Source organism: Platalea leucorodia, assembly GCF_965183815.1.
Source record: "Platalea leucorodia genome assembly, chromosome: W".
In the NCBI taxonomy this organism is placed as follows: Eukaryota; Metazoa; Chordata; class Aves; order Pelecaniformes; family Threskiornithidae; genus Platalea; species Platalea leucorodia.
Window position 1 is genome coordinate 12,648,464 of NC_138859.1, and position 19,666 is coordinate 12,668,129.

Genomic DNA, 19,666 nt, shown 5'->3' on the forward strand with positions numbered 1-19,666 from the left:
TGAAATAAGCTTATACATAAAAAGTAGCCCAACAAAAGCTTTCAACACTCTAACTTCAAGAATCATATTTTTCATAAAAGTAGTGGCTTTAATGTAGAATGGGTGGGAATGGGATTCTAGAGAGAAATCTGAAAGTTGTGTGGTAATTCACAAAAATTAACTATGGAAACGTGTCCTTTATGGTTTCCAAGTGTAGTGATATCCTTTGTAAGAAAACGCTTCTCAACAAATTCAGCGTACAGATGTCCTTGGGTTTTCTTAACTTAGGTGGATTAATCTATTTCCTAACAGGGTTTTTCATCTCTTCTTATAGCTAATTTTCTCTAGACTGAATCAATCAGCTTAAACAGAATCATGGAATGTTTTACTACGCTTATATACAGGAGTTATATTTTAGGAAGCTTCAGTTTTAAATGCTATTTTGAGATAACCAAGTGTTTCAAGTGAGATATCCAGAAATCAGCTGGATCATTTGAAAATTACAGTGGTTTACTGGAGATACGTTATTCTGTTTGAGCTCTCATGATTTAAGGTGTGAAGATAATACAATACTATTCCATCATATTACTTTTAATTTATTTGACTTTTCAAAATTTCAGAATAATCTCTTAACCGTTTTAGTCTCCAGAGAAGTAAATCTTGTGTACGTGGTACCCTGAGACAAAAACAGTGAGTTATTTACCTGTCATTTTTCTTTCCTAAAAGTTCTCTGAACCTTTCTCCTGCATGTAAGAAATTCCTGCAAGAGCTCATTCTCATTTTCCTTATCTTTTGATTCCATTTATAAGATGCATTTTTCTAGTTCACTTTTATTCTCTTGAAGTCAAGAAAGTGGCTACAGATAACTGTGTGTCTGAAGCATTGGCAGCTTGTGTGTCCCTGAAGTAGCCTTCAACAAATCCTGAGGAAATTCCTACATAATCCCAAACTGAAAACAGACTCAGGAGTGGAAGTCCATGGATACTGTATTTATAGATGGCTTTTTCTCTTTTCACAGGTGAGTTGAGTCAATTATTACTTTCCACGTATTTCTGTGTCTACCCAGTTGATGGCACCTAGCTAACAAGAAGCTCAGTTGTTATGAGAATCCAAAACTCCTTCTGACTGTGTCTTCTCTAAACTATTCGTCCAGAGAAAGATTTTATTATCAGTTTGACATATTAATCTGTAATCACATTATTTTTGCATTTTGTCTCTTTCATTAGATGTTAACTGATAAATCAACGGGGCACTCATCTTCACAGATTTTTCTTGTGAAGCATGAGATGGTCTGTAGATAAATCATTCTAACATTTAGACAACTGCAGTGGATTGGAACAACTGTTTCCGAAAGAGCTCTTTCAGCTGTTGTTCACTTGTTGCTTCTTTCTGTTGCATCAGCTCTCTGGTTCCTTTGGTTACCCACCCCCCCCCCCCCCCCAGCCATCTGGCTTTGAGACTGAAGGACAATATGGCCTGCCTGAAGCAGGCCTCAGATTCTCCCAGTATTCTCTTCTTGCCCTAAAGAAAGAAAAGGAAATATTACAAAACTTTCATTACTTTCACATTAATTCAGACCAAATGTTCATTTTGAAGAGGGATGAGAATTTTTGTAGCTCTCCTACTGCCCCTTTGCCCCTTTTACTGCTCCCAGATCAAATTTAATTCTTCAAAATTATTAACACAGAATGTTTACGGTTATATTTAGACCTCCATATTGGTTAAGCTAGTCTGCTGCATGGACCAATGTAAGCCTTTATAAGGAGGGTGCTGGTGTGCTTTCCAGTTCAGATATACATACCTTGCTCTGACCCAGGGTTTGGTATGCATGCTCAGGTTATTGCCCCAGCTGCCATGTTTCTCAGAAGCTTCTCGCAAAAATCCTCTTTCAGGAGCCAGCTCCTCAGCTATTGCTCGGATGTGATATGGCTCAAATCCACAGCAGCCTCCAATGAAATGAATTCCTAAATCATAGGCCTTTCTTGCATATTTTTGAACATCCCATCTAGTTACAATTCTTGGCTCCAGACCTGCAAAGACATTCATATCTTAAATTTTCACCATGCTCCAGTTCACCGCATTTTTTTGTAAGAAATCACATTATTGAGACACTTGCACACTATTTGCAAAACTGGTTGTAGATGTAGATGTTTGAGCTGTCTGAGCTAGAATTAATAATGCAAACTTTCAGGAGTCTAGCTTTTAGATTCTGTTATGCTTTGCTGAGCTATGCTTGTTGTAAGCTGCTTTGGCTTTGAAAAACAGCACCTAATATCTTCTGAGACTGATCAAGCCCTAAGTCACATGCTTGCCATTCTGCCAGAGTTCTTAGCTGAAGTACTGGAGCACTTTCAATGTTATGCCCACAAGTCCAAAGAGTTCTTAATGAACAATCAATATCTGGGAAATCTGATTACAGTACTCTAATCTGTGAAAGGAGAAGGTATCATCAGCCTACCTGCAACAGGAATAAGCCTGCTTGTTATTCCTCAGGAATGCTTACTACACTTTTTTCCATGACCAGCTAATGGCAGGCAGTTGTTTCGCTGACAGCTGGGATCTGTAGCTATTTCTTAGCCCATCCCTTACTTAGTTATAAGCCCATCCATAAGCAGTTTGCTGCCTCAAGCCACTTCCTTGTGGAAAGTTCTGTGTGTAGATGACTTAGGATGGCTAAGATGCAGCCTTTCTTTTGAACCCCTCTTCGTGTTGCAGGTTGTGGTAAGCAGAGCGGAGGGACGCCAGAGCTGAGAGGAAAGACGTGTGGAAGGAAAGGAACAGAAAGTGAGAAGAACAAGGAAAAGCACACCTGAAAGGGAAGGAGGCACAGGAGTTGCAGAACTGGAAAGAAAAGACCAGGGACTGGAGAAGAAACTTGAAGGAATAAAAATACAGGAATAAAGGAATAAAAATCCTCCCACTTCTTTATGCACATCTGCAGGAGATGAATCAGCTTGGTTATGAGGAGAGTGCAGCATGATGTCTGGGCACTGAACATTCCTCTAGGCAAAGAAGCCGTGGTGAGGTAGTAAGGTTCCAGCACCACAGCAGAAGTAGGATTCTTCTTCCTACATCCTGTCCCAGAAATGCCTAATATGCAAGAAGGTGATGCAAAGCAGATCTGCTCAAAGTCCAGTGAGTAGTTAAAGAGACAGAGTCAGAAAATAAAAAACAGAAGGGAAAAAAATGAAATGGTCTTAAACAGAAAATTATTGGTCTCAGAGGGAAAGACTGGACAACGGAAAAATAGATGGTCTAATATCAGAAGGAAAACCAGATTAAGCTATCTTAGAAAGCTGTTTAAATAAAAGTTTGTGTACAGTCCTGCAGATGTGAGAGAAAGCATCAGAAGCATCAATTCATGATTTCCTTGTCTCTCATATATCATTAAAAAGCTAATGCAAAATTGATACAAAACGATCAACAGTAAGAATGCAGCATCTTGCACTCAATTTATACCCGTATAAGCAACTAAACTCCAGGAGAACAGTATAGGGTGTTTCCCTGTCTTCTCCGTCACCCACCCTGTCACAATCAGTCCTTGTGTTTCAGGAGCATAAGGACAGCACCAACCTAACAGCTCTGAAGAAACATGGATAGACTCCGCCATAAGAACTGGCCACACATGGTGAAACATGGTGATTGAAAACAAGCAGTATGCTACGAAAAGAAGTTGCCACATAGATCACGTTTTGTGGGGTTTTCTTCCCCCCTCCCAAAAATGACTAACATTCTATTTTCCGTGCCTGTCAATGTACAGTATTTTTCTTGGCTTTATTCAGAATTAAATATCTCTAGCTTAACAGTTTATGTTATCATTTACAGTAAAAAGATATTGAAATTTTCATCAACTTCTGATGAGAAGATTGTAATGTGCGCCTAGATTTAGCCCCTCTGTACGTCTACTCTTGAGATAACTGGGTATGCTTTGACTGACCAGGACTTTTCTGTCTAAAACATTGTCCTTGCTTAACTGGTGACATTTGAGAGCAATTGCAGTAACACAGAAGGGAAAAACACAGAAAACTGGAAAAAGTTCTAAAGATAAATAAATACTGCTGGTATCTAGATGCTGGAGTTTGCCAATACAACATAGCCAATGCTTTTCTAGAAACTGAGATCTTGTTGGCCTGTACAGAGGTTATGTACACTTCAAATACCTAAATGCCTCTTTGTGCATATTGCCTTCCACAAAAAGCAGAGTCAACTGGGTCAGTTTAACAATGATTTACCAAACTACTTCTCTGCCATCAAGTGATCAGTTGCTCCTTCTGGGTAGTGCAAACATTCACAGAACCAGGCTTCTCCAATTGACTCATGAAATTTCTGAAAACTGACATCTCATACAGTTTGCTTATAACATACAAACCAAGAACCATAACAAACCAAAGAGTGAATCCTTCAATTAACTTGATTACTTACTGCATCTGTTCTATCATTTTTGCTTGCAATCAGAGGAGTTATACGAAGGAATGAATAGGATAAATGAGTTCCTGACACTTTTAAACATCCCAGAGTATTTTCAGAACCCAGACATGTTGTTATTATCTAATGAATGCCTCAGGCTCATGCTTTATTCTTTTTCCTTCATTTACGTAGAGAGGACTTTTAAAATAAAATATCTTCCTGAAAATCACATCCATATCTTTTTTTTTTTTCCTAAAAATTCAAGTTTCAGTTGTTTTAATACCTTATTTTATAGGCTGATCTTGAAAAGAAGAATGTATGATATCTGAAAATGAAGGCATTTTTCTAATCAATTTTAAAATGTTTAGGCTGCTTTTTTCCTCTTATCTTAAGAGGATGTGACCTTCTACATCCCAGGTGGGAATAAGCCCTAAATACACAAGCCTTATATACACATAAAGTGGCTGAATCTTTCGGTCTTTTGGGTAGAATTTCTGCTGAGCATAAGAGTGATGAATCCATCTCCAAACTGCTAATCCATTTGTAAGCAACATCAAAGAACATATTCCCTCTTCTGCTTTCTCTCTAATCTCACTTATCTTAGACAGTTACACTTGCAAGACTGAACCATTATGAGTGCAAGAATCATGCACCTATACTAATGATCCAGCTCCGCATATGCATTATACATTAAATCCCTATGCAGGTAAACATTATAGGGCTCATGGGCTAGACGTCACAACCGAGAATGCTGGGGAGCTCCAGTCCAAAGGCATTTAAAGTCTGGGTTGTTTTTAGTGTATTTGCTCTTGTTAATTTCTTTGGACTATTTTACAGCTGTCCTGAACAAGGTTCTATAGCACAAGAAAAAAAAAAAACAACATTTTTTTTTAATTGATTTAGGTTGTGGCACTTTAACTGTTTTCATCATAATTTCACTTTCAGTCACATGCTGTGATACTGCTGAAATACTCTCATTATCTGGATGATCTTTAACCCAATCCATCTATGCAGAATGCCAGACAGGATAATTGAGACTGATCCTATTGTACAGGAGGATGCCTTGCAGTTTCAGCTTTGCTAAAAGCTAGGGGAAAAAAAGGAACAGACAGTAAATAAATTTAAAAAAAAAAAAAAAGATACCCTTGTCTTACCAAAGGGAAATTCTGGAAGGTCAATAAATCCTTGCTTCCCACAATCAGGTGTATGGAAAGCAAGTGGTTGGGACATCAGGTGAGCTTTCAGTTTAGCAGCGTGCAAGCCCTCTTTCATCAGTCTCACAGTTTCCAGGGAGGTATCTGGGTCAAAATGGCAGTTGACTCCAACAATAGAAGCACCTAGGAGGAGGAAAATAAATAAGTTCAAGTCACATCTCCCTAGGAAGTGGGAGGTGAAAGTTCTTAGCCACAGCACTCCATAAGCAGAGCAGTCCATCTGTACACCAGCACTATGAACACAAGCGTCCTGGTTTCAGCTGGGATAGAGCTAATTTCCTTCCTAGTAGCTGGCATAGTGCTGTGTTTTGGATTTAGGATGAGAATAATGTTGATAACACACTGATGTTTTAGTTGCTGCTAAGTAGTGCTTACACTAGTCAAGGACTTTTCAGCTTCCCATGCTCTGCCAGGTGCACAAGAAGCTGGGAAGGGGCACAGCCAGGACAGCTGACCCACACTGGCCAAAGGGCTATTCCGTACCATATGACGTCATGCTCAGTATATAAGCTGGGGGGAGTTGGCCGGGGGGCAGGGATCGCTGCTCGGGGACAGGCTGGGCATTGGTCAGCAGGTGGTGAGCAATTGCATTGTGCATCACTTGTTTTGTATATTCTTTTATGATGATGATGATGATTATTTTCTCTTCCTGCTGTCCTATTAAACTGTCTTTATCTCAACCCACAGGTTTTACTTTTTTTTTCAGTTCTCTCCCCCATCCCACCAGGAAGGGGAGGAGGGTGAGCGAGTGACTGTGTGGTGCTTAGTTGCCGACTGAGGTTAAACCACGACAACAAGGTAGTTGGATTAGAGCCAGCCTCAACTCTCCTGAGGCTGATCATTCCATTTACATCTCAGTTGCACTCCTTACCTTCCTGATGAGGAATCACATCTCCCACCCTCATGCAGTTGCTTTTCTCATCAGTGCTCAATCAGTGAAGACTGATTATGTACAGCCACATATACAAATAGCTAACAGGTTCCTAACACAGGTTCTGCCTTTGGATTTCAACTCTTAACTCCAAAGGAAAAGAGTAGTTCAGAACAGATATAATAAAACCCCTGTATGGTCGGTCCATCATGCCCCTGATTAATTCCTTCTGCCCTTCCCTTTGTCCTGCAGAAAACACAGCATTTGATAGGCAATAAGATTAATTTTTTCATTCTCTTATTCTCTCATCCTGGATTTGAACTGTGCTCCACACATTTCTAAAAACATGAGCAGAGAATCAAAGGCGGCTTTGGATTCTGCTTATGTTTCATAATCCTGAGCCCAGAATTTGGGGCTGGGTCTGTAATCAACTTTGAATAGTTTTAGGATTTTGTTCTACTCAGTATCAGCTGCCTGTGGCTATTGCTCCCAATACCATCCTGGTTAATAAGGATTTTATAGCTGCATTTTCATACTTTTTTTTACAAGACTGCTCTAGTAAAGTACACATAGAAACTCTTCCACAGGCTCAAAACTTTCATCAAGTATAATTGGGAAGCTATCTACTTGAGATACACATCCATTTATCTCAATGATTAAGGACTTAACTTTGTTCCATACTTTTAAAGTGCAGATTAAAACAGATTCTTACCAGCCTTTACCAGTCGGACAGCACATTGTCCGGGGGGCACGCCATGCATGTCTCCTTCTGGACAATGCACATTGTAGCTGCAACTGGCTTCCTAGATTCTTTTAGGACTTCAACAGCCCAGACAGCTTCTTCAACATGTTCAAAATACTGAAAGAAATTAAAAGTGGACTACTTTCGTTTCTTGGAGATGAAACATAAACACATTAATCCAGACCCCAAATTCACCAGCAATACAATGACTTGATTCTTTTCTGATTTACACTAACAGAATTCAGTTGAGTTCACTGACCACACAGTTAAAAAAGGATTTTAAAAAGTCAGAAGGAAAACTAAATCCAAAATAAAAAGATACTCATGTTTCAGAATAAGAATGCCCATACAGGGGGTTAATCAGGGATTTATCCCTGAAGAACTATTTTCATCTAGAAAAGTCACCATGGCTTGGTTACTTACGGAGTACAGGAGGAAACAGGAACTAATCAAGATCACATTAATCTATCCTCTTTGTACTGGTACAGAATTTGACTTGACTGAGATGATAGAAATTTAGGGTTCAAGGTCCTATTCTAGGACGCTTGCAGATACTGCTGTGCATTTAGAAAACATCTGATTCTACTGGAATAAAAGTATAACAGAAAATTTTAAAGAAGGAAGCAATATATACTTGTATTCCCTAAAGTAGACTAGACATCTTAAAGTTAACACACTGTGCCAGCTGAAGGCATGTACTTTTTTACAGATTTACCTCTGCAATTAGGAAGTCAACATTCTTCTTCATAAAGCCATCTAGTTGCTTTCGAAAGGCTGCTTTAACCTCTGCTTTATCCTTGCAGCTTAAGTATGATGGTGTTTGACTGAGTCCTCCAGCCACTAAAGCATCACCTTCATTAGCCACTTCTCTTGCAATGTCACAAGCAGCTTCATTCACTTTCTGGCACTATATGAATATAGATTACATCATTTTTACCTGGTCAGAGATATGCATGTAATTTCAGAGCACAAAAAGGACAAAAGACTTCTTCATATTCATTTATAATTTAAATGTATTTTTCTATAATATTGATTAGGAAGATCAGCATTTTTCAAAAAAATAACAAACATTAAGAAACAGATTTCTTGCAACTTATAAGTTATCATATTATCAAACACTAATACAAAAACATATTACCTTTAATACATCTTACACAAATAGTCTATAAAAAAGCAAATATTTGGTGTGAAGCAGAATTTTTTTTTCCTCTTAGAAAATAAGTTAGTTAGTTACACTTAAGTGTCTGCTTCTATTCTGAGATTTTGTGGATGGAAAAAAAGAGTAGTAATTTCAATTGATTTTTCATTCTGTTTCTTAATGTATTATTTTAGTATTTTGATAATTTTCAAAATTTAAGCTATGATATGATATAGAGTCATTTAAGGCACTTTTAAAAGGATGTCATTAATTACCTGATGTTAAAGTTACCAATTTAAGAATAGCAAAGGGAAACTTATCACTATATATGATTAATTAATCACCTAGACTGAAAGACACATTCCCTGTATACCCAAACCAGGATGACTAGAACAGCTTGTGAAAGAGGTTAAGCTGGGAAAAAAAGATTTTTGGAAAAGAATCATTATTTGGGATAGATAACAAGGACTGATTAGAGCAGGTTTCTTTGTGGCCCATGGGCTACTTAGAATCTACATAGGTTTCTCTCAGCTGAAGTTTTCCATGGCTGCCTCAAAACATCCAGATGATTTTTAAGGCTATTGCTGACAGAGTGTCTTCCACTTGCACTTCTGCTCAGGTACGTGTTTGGGAACACCAGGAGCTGGAGCCATAAACCAGTTAGAGCCTGGAGGAAACTGCTTCTAGAACTGGCAGCAAATCAAGCTTGAAAGTTTTGCTGCAATGCATTCCAGTTTCCAGTTGCTTTCCCAACCCCTCTTATCATTTTTCGTTGCAGCATGGCTAGTTCCAGAGGCACTATGTTTCTGGGATATCACTTCAGACATTTCGATGTTGCATCTATTGAATGTAAAGGTACAGCATTTCAGATAAATTTGGTCATATGACATTTTAATGTCTTAACCTCTTAATTAAGCCTCAAGTGTTTCCCTAGTGTCCAGATTGTTCTAGTTTCTGACTTGGGATATCTTCACATAAATATATTCCTTCCTCTCTGCGCCCTGGAGAATCTTCTCTATTTTCCAGAGGCTGAAATAATAGACAATAGGACCAAAGGGGAAAAGATCAGAGAAAACACCCAACGACAAATCTTCTAGTCTCAAAGGAACTATCTAGAAATGTTTGTGCCAGAAGTCCCAGTGGAGATGGGGCCTGCATCTAGTGAAGGCACCCAACATCCTACAACTCCTCTGTGTAGGGGGTAAGAAAACACCAACACAGTACTTCTGTTACTGTACCAGATTACCCTTACACATGAGAAGGGGAATACTGACCACAGTGTATACCTTGGATTTTTTAGTTGATATTTTATTGAAGACATGGTCCTAAAAAAACATTCAGTTCTTATTAGCAAGTCATTATTCTCCAGGATTCTTCACCATTTTTGCAGTTGATTTGTTTCTCTGGATGCTAAAGCATTTCTTTTTTTACAATTGATTTTGCTCTCTGTGCATTTAGTCCTCCCTATACTTTGTATGAAAACTCCAGTAAACTATCTCCTCAGATGGGAAAAATAAGATGTGGGCATCCTTTTTCCTCTCTTCATCTTTGCCCCATTTTGTTATTTTTTTTTTTTTCTTTCCCCTTTAACCTTGTCTTTCTTACTATTCCAAATTCTGAAATTGCACCATCTCATTCTTTGGTCCTCAAATATAACCAAAACTGTTATGACAAACTGTGAAAATACTTGATAATTCTTTCTATTAAACCTTTTGAAATGAATACACTTATTTCATATCTCCATCAAAATAGTATTTTACTCACACTTATTTCCTCAGCTACATAATTGCCCCTGTTCTCTAGTTTGTCCTCACTGGCATAAAATGTGAATGCCTGCAGAACATTGGATCCAGCTCTGAGGAATTCCCGGTGAAGCTGACAAACTGCAAAGAATTAAAAGAGACAAAGAAGAGATGTTTGGTACAGTTATTACTATTATTATCCCAAAACTAAATGTTTATTGAATTAATGTTACTGTAAAAGAAGTGATACTGTGTTTACTAGAAGAGCCATTATGAGGGAGTAGAAGCAGTACCCCAGTCTGTGTAGAATTCCTTTCTTCCCACTCTTAGAACATTAGGTAGAAAACTTCCTTCTTAGTTATTCTCTGCTAAGAATGACTGAAGATTTCTATATTTAGTTCATCAGTAGATTCAGATGCTCACGTACCCAAGAGTCGGGCCACTGAAGAACATCAAAACAACCAGCAGGTGGATCGGGCTGCTAAGATTGAAGTGGCTCAGGTGGATCTGGACTGGCAACATGAGGGTGGATTGTTTATAGCTCGGTGGGCCCATGACACCTCAGGCCATCAAGGAAGAGATGCAACAGACAAATGGGCTCGCGATCGAGGGCTGGACCTGACCATGGACGCTATTGCACAGGTTATCCATGAATGCGAAACATGCACTGCAATGTGTACCTCAAGGGGATTTGATTTTGGGTGAAAATAGCCAATGAACTGAATGGTATGATGTTAATTGCTATATAATACTGTATGTCATCACTTCTATGGTGGCTATATGCTATATCAACAGAATCACAGTAAGAATCACCCAGATTAATGAAGAATGAACTTTGATGGAACTGAGCAAAGTGCAGCGGTGATAGAACCATAACTGGCTTCAGCATGCAACAACCCAACACCACACACCATCTCTCCTGCCCTATAGGACTGTTATGAGAGATGAAGCCCAAAGTCATGGACCGAATGAACTCAACGGACATTTTAGAGGGATGGCCCATGGACTAAGGGAATGATATCTGTGTGTACATATCAAAAGACTGGAAAAGTGGTGGTGATTAATTGGAATGTATTGGAAAGGATAGGACCTGGGCATGACATAGATGGTATAGAATAAGGGGTGGATACTGTCCTGGTTTCAGCTGGGATAGAGCTAATTTTCTTCCTAGTAGCTGGCATAGTGCTGTGTTTTGGATTTAGGATGAGAATAATGTTGATAACACACTGATGTTTTAGTTGCTGCTAAGTAGGGCTTACACTAGTCAAGGACTTTTCAGCTTCCCATGCTCTGCCAGGTGCACAAGAAGCTGGGAGGGGGCACAGCCAGGACAGCTGACCCACACTGGCCAAAGGGCTATTCCGTACCATATGATGTCATGCTCAGTATATAAACTGGGGAGAGTTGGCCGGGGGGCAGGGATCGCTGCTCGGGGACTGGCTGGGCATCGGTCAGTGGGTGGTGAGCAGTTGCATCATGCATTACTTGCTTTAATAATAATATTATTATTACTACTATTTTATTTCAGTTATTAAACTGTTCTTATCTCAACCCATGAGTTTTCTCACTTCCACTCTTCCGATTCTCTCCCCCACCCCATCAGGGAGAAGGGAGGGAGCGAGCAGCTGTGTGGTTCTTAGTTGGTGGCTGGGGCTAAACCACAACAACCCACAAAACAATAATTATAATAATTTCTAGAACACTACTTATCATGTAAAACAGAGTTAAAACGCTCAACAGCTTATAGCAAATACAGGAATAATTTATTCCCTAGATATTGTATAGAGACATGAGAACACTGCAGTTTCTATGGCAGATGTTTGGAAAAGCTTTCCTGAAGTCTTGGTTCATCATACCTCATTGTCTACAGACAATCTGTGTCATTAGGGAAACATGTTAATGTGTCACGAGAATAAAATTACTGCCTTCAGCTACAACAAACACAGCATTCTATGCCAGAGAAGCTCAAACGGTAGTCTGAGTTGCTAGAGTCAATCTGCATACACAGCAGCACATCTGCTTTCAGTGAAGGAACAGTGTGGTGTCCCTTGCTTTTCTCTACTAGTACCAGTATTTCATTTCTAATTACAGCCTTGGGTAACCACACTGTGATTTAACACAGCAGTCACAAAGAACTATCCAGGAACATAGATTCTAGCAGAGCTACAATTCAAAGAGTCCCTGGAATTTGCCTGAACTATCGGGATCAAATTTCAGTTTTACAGCCTTTACACAGTCAAAACATTCCTAGTGCAGAGAGTATTCTTTTTCCTACATCATTAAAACAGGCTACTGAGCCCAACTAAAAGGACTGTCTCTGTATGTTTCTAGTGTTCTGTAGTTTGTTTTTCTATTCGCCCCCATGAAAAATCATTGATGAACACTAGTCAGGAAATGTGAAAAGGAAAAAATAATCTACAAATATTTTCACAAATGCTTTATGACATTTCCATAATAAACTAGATTTATTTACCCCCATGGTTAGTGCTCTTTAAATATGGTTCCTGCATTCCTAGAAGAATGTTTGGGATTTGTGTGAATAAGGATGGAGACATTGGTAGGCAAATGAAACATAATCTAACACGTATGAATAAGGAACTTTATATCCCAAACTATCAGGTATGTGAACAGCAGACTCTTGAATGGGTCTGCATTTGGAGGGAAAGAATAGCATTATAAGTAAAGTATCAGCCTGAATCTCATTCAATCCCAGGCAAATCATTTTTACCACTAGAATACACTTAGTATTATCAAGCCCACAGTAGTCTGCATGATGCTATCAAAAACCCAAACCACTCTAATTTACTTCTTGTGTGACTTCTAGCATGTTACTGAAGCTATGTTTTCTTCCACTATTTGAGAAATGAGGTAACAGCCACATATGAGGCTAAACAATTATTAAATTTGATGCATTTTAGGAGTCAGACATACAACACTGAGTTTTCATTTCAATCTACCATGAGTTGGACATTTCACAAAAGACACAGACTTAAGCTAACAGCAGATGGGGGCAGTAAGTGCATATGCATATTGCTCAGTACAGAGCAGTAGCTCAGATACCTGATCTGGCTCAGAAGAAATATTTAGATCTCATTTCTAAACTTGTCAGTCTGGCAAAACTTCTCCTCTCTTGTAACGGAGATAATGGCCTTCAACTCACTTTTTTTTTTTTCTTCTTTCTTTTTTTTTTTTTTTCCCTCCATCATTCCTTGCTGCAATCTCAGAACCTCCCTCATTCCTTACAAAGACAAGAAGGGCCGGTAGTTGTATGGTTTTTTACACCAGCTGGCTCAGACAGTTGGTCCTTCTGTTCTTTACACCTGCTTTCAAAATAACATGACCCTTGAGCATGCAGGAGCAAAGAGCAATAACAGAGGGGAGGCAGCACACTGCACTGAAAGAAATGAACACATTTCCAGTTAAGGGTGTATTTATAAATAGCCTACAAAGGGCTTATAAAAGTGTTATGTTACAGGCATGAGCAATATGTTCTAGCAAATCAGTAGGGGGCTAACCTATGACTACTGATCACTTGTTTAAAACAAATCTGTGTGCCAATTTAGCCTATTTAAGCCATCTGCAACTGCCTCTATGTAAGGTAATGTCTTGCATTCCCCATGGACCGAGACCTACGCTTCCTGAGAAGGCATGTGGAGAGGGTCAAAGACTTTTGTGGTACAAAAGAAATAAGCAAAGGGGAAACAAAGAGCATGGTATAAGCGCTACGATTTGTAAGATGGAATGCGCAGGGGCAGAAAAAGGTACAGGTGGAGAGAAAGAGAGAGGTGATAGGATGTATTTTTGGGAGATGAGGTTCAACAAATTAGGTCATCACCCTTTAAACCTTTGCTGGAGCACTGCATTATCTAAGGCTGTCCATGACCCTAAGTTAGGCATGCTACACAAAGTAACACTTGAAGGCTGAGAAGGATTAGGGGAAAAAATAGGTAAGGTGTACAAAGCAATGTAATAGAGAGGGCTAAGATCTCTATTTCTCCTTCTCCTCTTCTTCCTTCTTCCCCCTTTATAGAGGAAAAAGACTAATTTGGAAGGACATACACTTAAGACAGAACAAAGAAAATTTTTTTCCCAGGACATTCTGAATTAGCTTGTGGGATTAACTGCACATGATATTACTAGGGCAAATGCTTTATTGTAATGAAGCATACATAAATAGATAATAGCACCTGCTTTTGCACTATTTATGCTAAACACTATAATCTTTATGCTGTAAGGCATAGAATGATTGCTCATTTTGCCCCCCTCCACTGTAGACAGTCACTCCATTAAATGGGATAGGCAGAAGTTGAGTTAACACCCTTGGCACAGCAACTGATGCAATTTTATTGCAATTCTTAGGTTCTTATGAGGTTTATCAATCCTCATTTCACAGTGGAGCCAGATACATTAAATACTCCTCTTCCATTCCATTGTTTATTAAAAGCTGCCGTTTTCCTGAAGGAATTAATAAACAAACTGTATTCATTTATAATGGTCAGAACACAACAAAACAGATAGTTAACTGCAGAATTTTTTGTCACAAGATGTTGTGAAGGATAAACTTGATATCAGCTCAAGGACAGACTGGACATGTCCATGAGAGAGAAATCACTGAATGTTATTAAATACAAAGATACCATATCTGTGTCAAAAAGTCCCTGGGTTACAAATTACTGAAGACTGGGAAAGCATTCTGGAGAGGTATCACTATATGTTTGCACTACTCATATTCTTTCCCAACCAACTGGCTTTTGACCAGTGTTAGAGCAAGAATAAGGGGTACGATGATTAGGGGGTCTATAGATTCTTAGACTATTCTTAACAGTGTGTAATTCTACATTGTCAAGCAACCCACTACAGGTTCCTATATATTTATTATTTATCCAACCATGTTTACCTTCACTATAGAATCACCATTTCCCAGTAAAACTGACCTGCTTCTGGGTGTTCTACCGTTGCTTCGGGAGTCCAAGGCCTAGCTTTTACATACCCCCTCTTTTCAAGAGCAAAGACGAATCCTCCATCTCCAATCACAAATTCTCCAGCATCTAAACGCTCTAGAATACCCTGCAGAAAGCAGGAAGAAAGGTTAATAATTACAGTTCTTCAGTTTTGTGGGCTTCCTTTGTTGACATTTCCTGTATTTGCAAAGCAGATATAATTATTTGTGGGCTACCAGAAACATCTTTGCCATAATAATAAGAAGTAATCCATTTCCTTCTTGAAATTCTCTTTAAAGAATAGTAGGTGATCTGTTTTACAACATAAGGCGTTAATATATGCATATATATTACATAAGACTTTTAATTATTCAGTTTATTGTATTCCAGAGATATAGTCCCCAGAACTAGAAGTCAATGGTCTAATTCCATTCCTATGAAAGTAAAACACAGTCTCAAATTCTCCTGTAAAATATATGTGAAACTTTTTAAAATGAAACACTAGTATCACTGACCTCTTCATTAGCTCATTTGCTCTTTAGCTACAAATGCCATCATGACAGAGCCTCAGCACAAGTAGCTTGTGACACAAGATGGCACAACAAGCATCAAAAAAAGTAAGCATGTAACATTTTCCTAGCAAATAAGACACATCTCAGAATGCTGGCCTCCATTTTCTGACAGACTTTTCACTGGCCTGGGTTTCCTTACCTAGACTTACAAAATGAAAGAAAATCCTGCTTCTTTTGCACAGCCCAGAAATGTTTTAAGATGCCAAATTACAAACCTTACAGCACCCTGTGATTAACCTTGCTTCTGCCTTGAACTCTACACTAACACAAGGAAAGTGGTAATTATTTTTTTTTGTAAAATGAAAAACATGAATACAAAATATATTGATTGCACCTAATACATATTATTTTTTGTATTCCTTTCATTGCTTCATTGGATTGTTCAAATTTTCAAAAAAGTACCTTGCTGTTATACTAAATAGTACTAAATTCTGCCAGTAGATTACAAACATAATTCTATTTGACTTTAAAAAGTGGATTAATGCAGACCCATTACATTAACAAAGGTAGTGGGTACAGAAAAAGATTTTAAAAAATCAAAGGTAAGACTGAAATTGCTGTCCATAGTTATCTTTTCCTGATGGCCTACTAGCGTTTCAGTAGATGAAATTTGAGGGAGTAGGGGAAAAAAAAGCACCTTGCGGACATAGAGTTGAGTGTGTTTTTTTGTGTTGAGAGGAAGGGTTTTTTAACAATTAGCCTCCAACCTTTAGTAGATTATCTTTCTTGATAATTTCTCCTTCATTCATTCAATTATCTCACACCATACATCCAGGAAAGAAAAACACTTATAACATCTCAGCACTGCCCTTTAGGCAGCATGAGAGTATGCCTTTCCAACAAGAAGGTGCACTGTGCCAACTATGCCAGTTCCAGTACCAAGCATAGCAGTGTAAGGCTACTTGGAGGCCACAAAGCCTGGCTGAGAGGGTCGGCGTTTTTGGCCCAGGCACTGACATAGCAGCAAGGTGATGGGGCTTCTCTGCACAGTGTTGCTGTGCAGATATATGAGCTAGGCCAAGTGTTGGCTTGCAGATGTCTGCATCACATTCCATTGCACATTCTGGACTTTCCAAAATATTGACGTAATTAACTTTACAACGTTAAGAAAAAGTGCAAGCTTTTATCTTTATTTCAGCAGGACCAGGGCAAAACTCAATCTACAATACTCAGTCTCCAAAACTCAGTAATTTTCAATAAGTCTACAAGTCGTGCCTGTCTATTAGGGCAATTCTGTTGTAAGTGTAAATGTCAGGAGGCTTTGTAAAGATTGTGTTTGCAATTAACTAATTTGCAGTTGTAACAGAATGCCTCAAATGGGGCCAGAGAAAGGCACCCAAGGGATCACTGGTTGAGTCCCTGCTTCCTCTGCCTGCCAAGGAATCTTTTACAGACAGAGCCTGCTTCAGAAGTTTAATATGCAGAGAACAGGAGTGCAGAGGGGAAAACAAAAAAAAAAAAATCTTAAATGTATAAGCAACCTCAGTTGTTGCTTGTTAACTGAAGATTACATTACAATAGATACATGTTGACACAATATATAGATATATTTAAATGCACTACAATCAACAGGTTTTTTTTTTCAAGTCCCTTCTAGGATTTAACAGCAGTTTCCCTTCACAGTTCTAGCTTTTTTAAACTGCACTTTAAAATAATCTTCACTTTTGACACACAGAAGCAACATAAGCCATGACTGAATAGATTGTGGTATCTTAATATATAATATATTGTGATATATTAAACCTAGCATCAGGGCATCTAATAGCAGGTGACATAACTATAAAGCACAAAGTGCTTAAACTTACTTTGTCAGTTCAGATTGGCTCAAAATGGAAATAACTTTTTTGCAGACTTTATTATAGGTCTGATATCATCTCTTCACACCATTTTTACTTTATCTATACTGGATAAAATACCATTGGTTCAAACAGCATATAGCTAGCATGAGTTCAGCATCAACATTGTTTTGTTCTGCCCCAGAGAACTACAACTGTGTGCTCATGCCCAATCCAGATCAAAATTGTACTGTCAAGTGATCCAGTAGTACACAGATCTGGTATTAAATAACAAGAAATAGTATCTGTAAAAAGCTAACCAGGGCTTTTTTGAGCCATCTTTTCACTGCTTCACTTTTGCTACCATGAACAAAGTTGCACCACAGTCCATACATCTATCCACGGAAGGAGTGCAAATGACTGTATGAAGATATTCCCCCAACCAACTTTAAGAATGTAACCGAACCATATAAGTGAAAAGCCTGCTTGGTCTACCTATATCCTATCTTTCCATCGGTGGAGAGAAAAAAAGCATCTCAAAATAACTATTCAGATCTTAAGTGAGCCCTCAAGAAAGGCTTATCTCTGTCCATTGCCTGTAGGAGAACCTAGGGCAATTGCCTTCTGCTAGGTGTCTGAAGTTAGGTGGCATGTGCCAAAAAATAAGCAGCAGAACAAATACCTCCTCACCTCCTTCCTTTATAACTGAGCTACCTGAAAGGCATAGAGTTCATAGACTTCTTCCCATATCCTTCTGTTCTCTTACTCTAGACTTATATGCTACATATAAAACCAAATAAAAACAGTTCTGAGTAAGAAGTGTCCAGTGTCCTACTAATAATACTGTCCTTCCAAACAGAAGGTAGAATACATGATTCCACTGACCCTCCCAAGCAGCACTGCAGGGTAGCAGTACTGGTATATGTCAGAGAGTCTGATTTAGATATTGCTCAAATGTTTATCTTGATGGCCAGAATGGCTGATGCCTGAATAACCTTTTATACTGGCTTATTTCTTTAGCTAAATGAGAGTGCGAAGGGCATGCATATATTGGAGACTGCGCTCCTATTACAAACACTGTTGGTATTCAGTCATATAAATAAAGGGAAGAGCAATTTGGGGCTTTTAGAGTTGTCAGGACGCTGGAGACAGGAATCCCATCCAATGAAGGTTTATGCTTACAATATTTACAATTTTAATGTGTTGTGAGCACTGCTTAGTTTGCATATCAAATAATATTAAGCAAAATGGTTTTGAACTTTGGTGGCTTCAATCTATGTGTTGAGAGAAATCAAGATTCTGTGAGCTGTTACAGCATTAAGTTGAATCTAATCTATCTATCTCATAACAGTGTCCAAATGTCTTTAATGGTTTGATGCTGAATAGGTATAGTTATTATTACGTCTTTACTTTAGCTTTTCACAATATGCCCTTACCCGCAGAAATACCGAGTACCTTACTTGGAGGTTAAGTGCGGTTTGCGGGTTGTGCCAGTTTTGCAGCAGCTCCCCAGGAAAGCCTCCGGGCAGGACCCCGAGGGGGCGGGAGAGGCGGCCGGGTACAGCGGAGCCCCAGCCCGACCCAGAGTCGAGCTCTGCCCTGTGCCGCTGGGAAGCTCCCGCCGCTCCCCGCCTGCGCGCCTCGCAGCACCGGCGCGAGGCTGCCTCTGCCCTACCGCGTGGTCCCGCTAGGGCAGCGCCCGCACCGCGGCAGGGGCACCCCTCCCAGCGCCCGCCGCTGCCCCCACGCCGGACAGGGGAACGGGCCCGCCGAGAGCAGGGGACCGGGGCCGAGCAGGGGAGGGAGGTGGGGGAATTATCCTTTTGCCCTGTTTCGTGGTCTTCCTGATCGGCAGCATTTTCCTCGCCAAAGGACGCTGGCTACCTGAGACTACCCAGACGACTCGGCACGAAGCAGAAGATAACCCGAGCGCTCAGCCCGCACTTTTATAACGCGGGGAGGAGGCGGGCCGCGGTGAGCAGCGCTGCGAGCGACACCCCCGGCCGGCCCGGCCCCTGCCTCCGCGGGGCGCCCTGGCACGGCCCGGAACTGACCCGCCCCCTCCCGCCACCGCCCCCGCCTGGCTCGGGGACGAGCACTGGGGGTGGGGATCGGGAGGCGCCCGGTAGCTCCTCCGGGCTGCCCCCTCGGCCAAGGGGCTGGCCAGCGCTCTCCATCCCTGCTGCGGGCGGGCTGCGCGCGGGATGAGCGCGGTGCTGCGGAGAGCCCTGCGACGGCTGCGACCTCCCGCCGCGGCGGCCGGCCCGACCCCCCCCCGCCGCCGCC

At 40.1% G+C, this 19,666-nt stretch overlaps 1 pseudogene across 1 annotated transcript; it reads right to left on the reverse strand.

Annotated features, from left to right (window-relative positions):
* Positions 1–1,293: 1,293 nt before the first annotated feature.
* LOC309601748 (betaine--homocysteine S-methyltransferase 1-like) lies at positions 1,294–19,238 on the reverse strand (annotated as a pseudogene). The gene is made up of 8 exons: positions 19,200–19,238; positions 15,028–15,160; positions 10,116–10,234; positions 7,929–8,120; positions 7,184–7,330; positions 5,541–5,723; positions 1,781–2,009; positions 1,294–1,500 (listed from the first exon to the last, which is right to left on the reverse strand). The product of its transcript is annotated as a betaine--homocysteine S-methyltransferase 1-like (transcript).
* Between the last annotated feature and the right edge of the window lie 428 nt (positions 19,239–19,666).